This window comes from Cyprinus carpio, unplaced genomic scaffold (genome assembly GCF_018340385.1).
Source record: "Cyprinus carpio isolate SPL01 unplaced genomic scaffold, ASM1834038v1 S000006655, whole genome shotgun sequence".
NCBI classification, from domain to species: Eukaryota; Metazoa; Chordata; class Actinopteri; order Cypriniformes; family Cyprinidae; genus Cyprinus; species Cyprinus carpio.
Window position 1 is genome coordinate 578,280 of NW_024879279.1, and position 9,341 is coordinate 587,620.

The window sequence follows — 9,341 nt, forward strand, 5'->3', positions numbered from 1 at the left end:
TACCCGCGTTCGTGTGGACAGGGCCTTAATTTATTTTAGATCTAACATTGATCCTTATTGGTGCAACCAAAATCTAAGAAGGACATTCAGTTGATTAAAAAATAATTAATCAATCATACAGATTTCTGTAATTAAAGCAATGGATTCTATTTAACATTTGACTGCACATAAAATGTTCTATCATATTACAGTTTTTTTCAATTGCTTAAGCACAATTTTGAAAACAGGGCCCGGTTTTTCAAACCCTTTCACACAATTAGCACAACACTACACCAAAGTAGCACAACACCATAGATAATTTGCAAAATGGAACACTTTTCTCAAGACTATACAATGTCTTATAAAAACCTTATTTTGTCATAACATAAACACAACCATCATATGGTCTGATTCTGTTTGAATCAGTTAAACACTCCTGTGCTCAACCAAAAACACTTGTAGCATTTACACAGATAAAGTGTAAAAATAAATTCACCAACACCACATGACACCAGTTGTGCAGACTAATTAAAATATTTATTTCTTTTCATGTACTCAAGTCAGTCAATACTGAACATTTCAACAAAACATTCATAACAAAACATTTTCCAGTTTTCATACAGTATTACTGAACGTACCATTGTACTGTAAGCTTACAGTAATACTGTAACAAATTACATATCCAAAAAATAAATGAAAAAACCTAAACATCTCTCCGCCTAGCTGGATCTGGCCACAGGGCCTTGTCAACATCACAGGCAATATTTTCATTTGCAAGGCAATGTTGGAAGAATCTTTTGGAATGACGTATCCACCCTTGTATGGATGCTGCTTCAATTTGATCACATGCTTCCTCCATAGCTCGAATGAGGGCCATCTGGACATAGGGCCGGAGATCATAAACCTTCCACTGCCATGCTGAGAAGAACTCCTCGACGGGGTTTAGGAAGGGGGAGTATGGTGGAAGGTATTGAACTGTAAATTGTGGGTGTTGATGAAACCAGTTTTGGACCAGAGCAGAATGATGGCAAGCTACATTGTCCCAGATGACAATGTTTGGTTTGCTGCTGTGATAATATTGTGTAATCAGTCTAAAAATGTAAGATTGAGGTCAGTGTTGTAAGGACTCAAGTTGTCATGGTGGTGGAGGACCCCATTCTGTGTACAAAGGGTAATGTTACCCCCACGTTGCCTTGGTACATTGACAATAGCCCTGTGGCCAATGATGTTTCTTCCCCTTCTTCTCACTGTTGTCAGGGTAAATCCAGCCTCAATGTATGTAAACTCATGCAGGACTTCCTCCGCATCCATTTGCAAAACTCTCTGAAATACAGCAAAATATCACATTGTGTAGATCAATATACTGTAGGTCTGCTATACAGTAAAATTACATGTACAGTAAAAAGGTTATGTGTGCAGTACACAATACTACAGACAGAAAACAAAACGTACCACTTGATGTTTTTAAGGATATGGGCTATTGTTGACAGAGAGACCTGTTGGACATTATTGAAAATTTGGTGATCATTGGCAACATGGGCTTGAATTTCTCTAAGGTTGATTGCATTATTGGCCAAAAATGAGGTTTATGATCTCTCTCTTGCTCCTGTGTGAATATGGGGCCCCTCCCTCCTTGGTGTTCTCGACGTTCCATCCTATGTTGGCCAAACAAAATACATGTAGCTTACTGTAAAATGATACACAAATAGATACCAAAACTGTTGATATAGTACATGCAGTAAGCTATGGATTTTTTGTTGACAGAAGATAAGTTTCTCACCTGTGCTCTTGACGAAATGATGATTGTGTTGATGACTGGTGTACCTGCTTAGGTTAGACTGTACTCTCAGTCCAGCCTCCCTCAGTGTTAGTCTGTGGTTTATTCGTTACACAGATTTGGTTGTCTTCTTCTTTGTGCATGTCCTACCCCTCCTCTAGGTCTCCCTCTCTCTCTCCCTCTCCCTCTCCCTCTCATCTGCACTCTCCCTCTTCCTCTGACACCGTCCATTTTTTTTGAAGACAGGTGAACTTACCTGTTGCTTCTTATAGTGCTTAAACCTGATTGGTGTGTCTACAATTAAGCAGCAGTGTGTGTGCACACCTGGTGGCTGTGTTTAACCAATTGGTTCATGGGTGTGTTCATTTGAAAGACTTTGCTTTGAAATTTCAAGGAAATTACATCATGATAAATTTCTGCATCAAATGCATACTAGTGTGTTTATTGTTTTGCAAATCACTGTGTGTAATGTTTTGCAAAAAGTGTGAAGCTGACAATGTGCTTACAGTTGTGCAAATCTAGGCCAGTGTTTTGCTTCTTGAGTGTAAGGTTTTGTTAATTGTAGGAAAGTTTTAATTTTAGTGTGTAAGCAATTGAAAAAAAACTGTAATGTGGAAACAACATACAGAATTAAAAATATTTGGTATTTTAAACATTTAATAGCATCTTTTTACTAAGTAGTTTACTATGAATGAAGCCCAATGTCACTTATGCCAATATTGATGCCTCTATTAAATGGATGTAAATGGTTTTGTGTATTTTTGTAGAATTACAGTTTGATAGAAAGCAAGCCCTGAACTGCCAATTATCAGATTATATTAGGTTTGTATATTTTATTTTTGTTTTTTTGTATTATTTATTTTAAAAAATATTATAACTTTTAATTTAATTTAATGAATTTTAATTTTATTGAAATGGTTAAATTATATTAACATTGTCACAATAACATTTAGCTGTCTTTTATATGGTGTTTATTACATTTTTTCTCAATTGCTAAAACACTAAAACCCATTGGCTGAACAAAGTTCTCAGTTGCCTGAACTTATTTAGCTAATTGTGCAGTCTGTTGTCAATACCTTAAACCATTTCACATGGTAAAACACAATTTGCAGATCTCACTTAGACTCTTCAGCAAAACGCTAAACACATTCTCATTCTCAAAACACATTCTGCACTCTAATGCACATGTCATCCATACTGGTAAACACAAGTGGCAACAATCAAATACACATAGAGAACATGTGTCATTGATTGAACACAACCACTCAAAATTGATTTAACCTGGTTTCAAATGATGTGACACAACCAATATAAGCCAGTTCAGAGAGCGAACAGGTTGTTGAAGGTGGGAAGGAGAAAGTCTGAAAATGGATAGAAGAAACAATGTGAGAGGACGAGTGCGTATGCGAGGTGGGCGACGAGGAGGAGGGCAAGAAAGAGGAGGAGGAGGAGGAGGAGGAGGAGGGCAAGAAAGAGGAGGAGGAGGAGGGCAAGAAAGAGGAAGAGGAGGAGGAGAGGGCGAAACATGATTGGACAGCGGGCCATTGTTGAAGTCCCTGGTCAACGAGGTGGCAATGTCACAATCTGTGCTGCTATCAGCAACCATGGTGTTCTGCATCACCATGTTACACTCGGGCCATATATACCCAGCTTCTTCTAAGATTTGTTGCAAATCTAAGAGATATTTTATTTGAGCAGCAGGTTCAAGAGCAGCAGGGTCAAGAGCTAAATGACAATCCCATTCCCACCTATGTGATAGTGTGGGACAATGTCAGTTTTCACCGAGCTGCTCAGGTAAGGGAATGGTTTAACATCAATGGTCATTTTATGAACCTGTACCTCCCTCCATACTCGCCTTTCCTGAATCCGATTGAGGTTTTTGTTCTCCTCGTGGATATGGAAAGTTTATGGATAGACAACCCTACACAAGAGTAAATCTGCTGCAAGCCATGGATTTAGCCTGTGGTGATATAGGTGAGGAATCATGTCAGGGCTGGATACGGCACACAAGAGGCTTCTTCCCCCATTGCCTCAGGAGGGACAATATTGCTTGTGACGTCGACGAAGTGCTCTGGCCTGAACCAGCCCAAAGACAAGAAGAAGCACATTGATCACATGTTTACTCCGCTGATTTTATATTACAGTACATTGTAGGCTGTATACTGTACAATAAACAAATTGTATGGCCCTGAACATTGTGCTTTCCATTTGTGAACAGTACTGACTGCTCAATAGATTATGAATGGTTGCAGGTTCATATCAACAAATAACAATAATTACACTATCACAGAGACCAAGCACAAGTTTATGAGATGCAGGGTACAGTACTGTAAAAATAGGGGTAGAAGGAGGAAGAACCAAAAAAAACACATGCAAAAGAGCAAAGCAGAGTAGTAATTTCTGATCAGTTTTGAGCTACTATGATAGAACATGTTTTTCGTTCATCAAAAGACAAATGATGGAATAATATGAACTTTGTTTTGAGATTAAAAATTTACTTCTCCCTGAGAACTATGTTTTGAACAATGTATTTTCTATTTGTTGGTGTATTGTTTACTGACTGTTTGATAGTGTATATCATTTTGATCACTTTGTTTATGATTTGAGAGCAGTGTTTGATTTTGAACACAGGTAAAACTGTTTTGAGGCGAAAGTTTCATTTTGCAAGAGGAGTCAGAGGTTTTGTAAATAGTGCTTGAAGATGAGGTTTTGTGTTCAATGTTTTCAGAAAATGGAGCAAGGTTTCAGAAATTGTGTTTTAGCAATTGAGAAAAACTGTAATGTTTCCGTCAATACTATTTAAGCTTTCTCTGTTTGAATGAGAGCTGTCAGATCAATTTTTTATTTTTTTTTTCTTTTTTTTTTTATAAATACTTTTTTTTTTTTTCTTTTTTTAGATGATTTTTTTATCCAAAGCGACTTACAGTGCATTCAGGATATACATTTCTTTTAACAGTACGTGTGTTCCCTGGGAATCGAACCCATGACCTTTTGCGCTGCTATCACAATGCTCTACCACTGAGCCACAGGAACACTAGTAATCTGGTAATCTGGTATCAGTATATAAAACTAGTAATCTGGTATCAGTATTTGTATTCGAGAATCAGTCCTCCAACATCAGTATTGCAAGAATTTATACATATCTCCTTAAATATGCGTGTCTTAACTAATGAGACTAGAATGTTACTGTCAGGATCAAAAACCGGTAGCCTAACTGGTGGAGCTTGCAGCTAACAAGCATGCTGCATGGTGTGCCCATCGGCCCACAAAGAGGAGGATGCAGGCTGAGTGTCAAGTCAAGTCACCTTTATTTGTATAGTGCTTTATATAATACTTGTTGTGTCAAAGCAGCTTTACAGAGTCAAACAGGAAAATAGTTTGTCAATGATGCAAAAAGACAATAACAGAGTAATTTTTCAGTTAAAGTCAGTTCATTGATGATTCAGTGATGACATCATACAGTTCAGCTCTCTTTCAACAGTGTCTGTGCAATCAGTCAAGCGTCCCCAACTAAACAAGCCAAAGGCGACAGTGTCAAGGAACCAAAACTCCATCGGTGACAGAAATGGAGAAAAAAACCTTGGGAGAAACCAGGCTCAGTTGGGGGCCAGTTCTCCTCTGGCCAGACGAAACCAGCATAGCGTGGTTTAATTCCAGGCTGCAAGACAGATGCAGAGGTCTTGTCTGCTTCCCGTGGTCTTGTGCCGATAGTCGCCGAGGTGATGAGGTCTTTGCAAGGGACTGGGTGTGACTGGGTGCATGCAGAAAATCCTCTGCCACTCTTGTCTCACTACAAAGAGCTGGTGAGCGGCACACATGGTGTAATGCTTGCTAAAGGATGTTGAGAAAAGACCGTTACATAACTAAGAATAAAAAAAAAAAAAAGCTACTACAGGGAAAAAAAAAAAATCATTGCAAATGATTTTAAGTCACCATGAAATTAAAATGAACTATTCTTATTTTTTTTTTTTTTTTTTTTTATGGAATGCTGCAGTGTTTATAATAAATTATTTATCAGAACACTTTTTTATTTATTGTTGTTTTATTATAGTTTTTCTCGATTGATAACACACTATAACTGATTCATTTGGCCAAATTTTCCAAACCATTTATACAGTTCTCGAAAGACACATTTCTCAAAATTTTTAACACATTTCACCTGTTTGCACACACGTTCCAATCTGCTCAGTGTTTTCTGCAAAACTCTACACTAGAACAGCATCATTTTGCACAGGTTTAACCATGTTCTTATTTAGAAAACACAAACACACAATATAACTACCTCAAGAATCACAAAATGAACTCAAACAGCACACATTTATCCATGTGTGAACATTAAGTAGCAGAACTGATGACACACAGGTCAGAATCTGAGGATGAAATAAAAAGGAGCACAGGTGATTTGGAAAATTAATCCTACTAGTGGGAGACAAAGAGGAAGAGGAGGGGAAAAGAAAAATGAAGGGGACGGGGTAAAAGTACACTTACTGTATTCCTGATGAAATATCTTGTATGTTCTTGTGCATGAGGACAGCTGGCCTACAGGTTCATCTACAGGCTTTACTACTTACAGATCAAATATAATGACAACAGCAGCAGTACTTCAGATGAGAGAACTTTTTACTTTATATATATATATATATATATATATATATATATATATATATATATATATATATATATATATATATATATATATATATGTACAGTAAATACTGAAGCTGTACACTCTCAAACTCATACTGTAACTGCTGAACTGATTTGTAGCCAAGTACTTCTTTCTGTATTTTGCAGAACTACGGTAAGAGATGACTCTATATTCTGTTGTGTGTGAGAAGAAACAGTCGAGCGACAGAGAAGGACAGCAGTTTGTAAGTGTTTTTTTTTGCCTCGTTTTGTCATTAGACTACTGCGTGATCATCGTTGCTAGGGGAAACTTTGCCTTTAATTACTGTGGTGTCTGACCCTGGTAAATACGTGTGAATTGTGGCGTTTGGTTTTTGCGTTTGCCTATCGCGGGACTGGAAAGTTTCGGTCTGCTAAATAGGGAGGCGTGACAAAAGCCTGTAAGCCGGTAAAAAGTACTTAAAGAGCTGTTCTGTAAGCGCTTGTCAGAAGAATCAGTCGAGCGACAGAGAAGGACAGCAGTTTTGGAGGCGTGACTAGCTGACTTCAATCACAGGTAATCAGGCAAATATATAAGTGGTAGTTGACACCCGGCGGCAGCGGTCGCGGCAGCCCTCGTGTGAAGCCTCCTCGTGTGAAGACCGACAAGTGAAAAGACCATCGACTCTACCTGCGCGACTCCACCGAGCAAGGACACCGACAGGGCACTTGAGTATTGCTTTTCTCCCCTTCATTTTTTGTACAGCTCGTCCTCAAATACTTTTTTTTGGTCACTTGTAGTCACTATGTGCTTTCAGATCTCTACTATCACTACTAACACTCGGAGAGCACGCTATGTACGTCGAAGGACGGCCTGCCTGACATTTCTAAGGCCTGTCCCTCTGACCTCTACTCCAACGCTCTCTATTCCACTTGGTCTCTGGAACTGCCAGTCCGCTGTTAACAAAGCAGACTTTATTTCTTCTATTGCTACTCATTCTGGTCTCAGCCTCATGGCACTGACTGAGACCTGGATCAAACCTGAGGACACTGCCACTCCCGCAGCCCTCTCCTCTCATTTCACTTGTTCTCACACCCCTTGTACGACTGGGAGGGGTGGAGGTACTGGTCTCCTTATATCGAAAGATTGGAAATTTGATCTTCAACCACCACCTACAGGTAACGTTTCATTTGAATCACATGCTGTTACTGTAACCCACCCTTTTAAAATCCACTTTGTGGTCATTTATCGTCCCCCAGGTCAATTGGGAAACTTCTTGGAGGAGTTGGACGTGCTGCTATCAACTATCCTGAAATGGTACTCCTCTGGTACTGCTTGGCGACTTCAACATCCACCTAGGATAAACCCCAGGCTGCTGACTTCAACACTCTGCTCGCCTCATTTGATCTCAAGCAGAGTGTCTACTACCGCGACTCACAAATCGGGGCAACCCAACTGGACCTCATCTACACGCGCTTTTGCTCAGTGGACACACTTTAGTTACTCCACTGCACACCTCAGACCACTTCCTCATTACTGCTAATCTAGCACTTACACCTGAAGCGGCACACGCTCCAACGCGGGTCACCTTTCGACGGAACCTACGCTCACTCTCTCCATCTCGCCTATCCTCTGTGGTTGCAATCCTCACTTCCTTCACCTCTCGCACTTTTCAGCGCTGGACACGAACAGTGCTACGGACACTTTTTGTTCCACTCTGACCTCTTGCTTGGACAACTTTTGCCCACTGTCGTCTAGACCCGCACGCACCACCCCATCTGCCCCCTTGGCTGTCCGATGTACTCCGTGAACATCGCTCTAAACTCAGGGCTGCAGAGAGGAAATGGCTTAAATCAAGAAACTCTACCGACCTCAGTGTGTATCAGCCTCTCCTCTCTTCCTTCTCTGCAAATGTCTTCACTGCTAAAGCATCATGATAGACCTTTGGTGTCTGGAGGGGTAAAGTTTCAAGTCCAACAATTTGCACTGGGGTTCCTCGGTTTTCAGTATTGGACCCTTTTTCTCCTCTAAATGAGTCTTTAGGATCTGTCTTTCAGAAGAGGTTTTTTCCACCCGCGTGATGACACTCAACTCTACTTTCATTCCAACAGGACCCGGGGATTTGCTCGCATTCAGCCGTTGAGTGAAATTTCAGCGGATAAATAAACCATCACCTTCAGCTCAACCTTACAAGATGAATGTGGTGGTTCCAGCTAACCATGTTTCATCAAAAACTTTCTATACAGCTGGGTTCGTCAACCTAACTCCTTCCCGGCAGCCAGAAACTAGGAGTTTTGATGGGTCTCAGTTAAGCTTACAGACCTATTTCTACAACACCCGGGCCTGCGATTTGCCTTATACAACAAGGGAAAATTAGACCCTTCTGCAGAGCAAAACCCCCCAACTTCTTTTCCGCTCTTGTTCTCTCCAGATGATTTGTAATGCTCTTTTGGCGGGCCTTTGCATGTACTTAACCCTACAATGATCCAAAGCAGCCGAGGGGTTTTCTTCAATGAGCCAAAACCTCATGTGACTCCCCTCCCATCAGGGGTTTCACTGGGTACCAGTAGCCGCTCGCATCAAAACAAGGTACTGAGCTTTCCTACAAACGAATGGCAGGCGCCAACATACCTAAACCCCTAGTTCCCCAGCGCCCCCAGAAGTTTGCGCTCTCAAAGTGAACGAGTCTTGTGGTGCCATCTCAAAGGGTTCAAAATCACTCTCCGGGACTTTTTCCTGGCTGCGCCCCACGGTGGAAAGACCTCCCATTCAATTCGAACAGCTGGCTTTATCATTTTTAAAAAAAAAAACTAAAACCATTTTTTGCCTCACTTAACCAAAATTACATACTTACCTTTTTCCTTTCTTTTTCTTGCTATCTATTCAAAAAAAAAAAAAAAAAAACCCCGGTCGTGTCCTGTACTAGCTACGAGACTTTTCATAGCCTTAACCTTTTTTCTCTGTTGATCTGTGTTTCTC

At 40.3% G+C, this 9,341-nt stretch overlaps 1 long non-coding RNA gene across 1 annotated transcript; it reads right to left on the reverse strand.

The window, feature by feature from the left end:
* Positions 1–375: 375 nt before the first annotated feature.
* Positions 376–1,920, reverse strand: LOC122144374. The gene is made up of 3 exons (XR_006159685.1): positions 1,760–1,920; positions 1,432–1,634; positions 376–1,302 (listed from the first exon to the last, which is right to left on the reverse strand). It is a non-coding gene; the product is annotated as an uncharacterized LOC122144374 (long non-coding RNA).
* Positions 1,921–9,341: the final 7,421 nt, after the last annotated feature.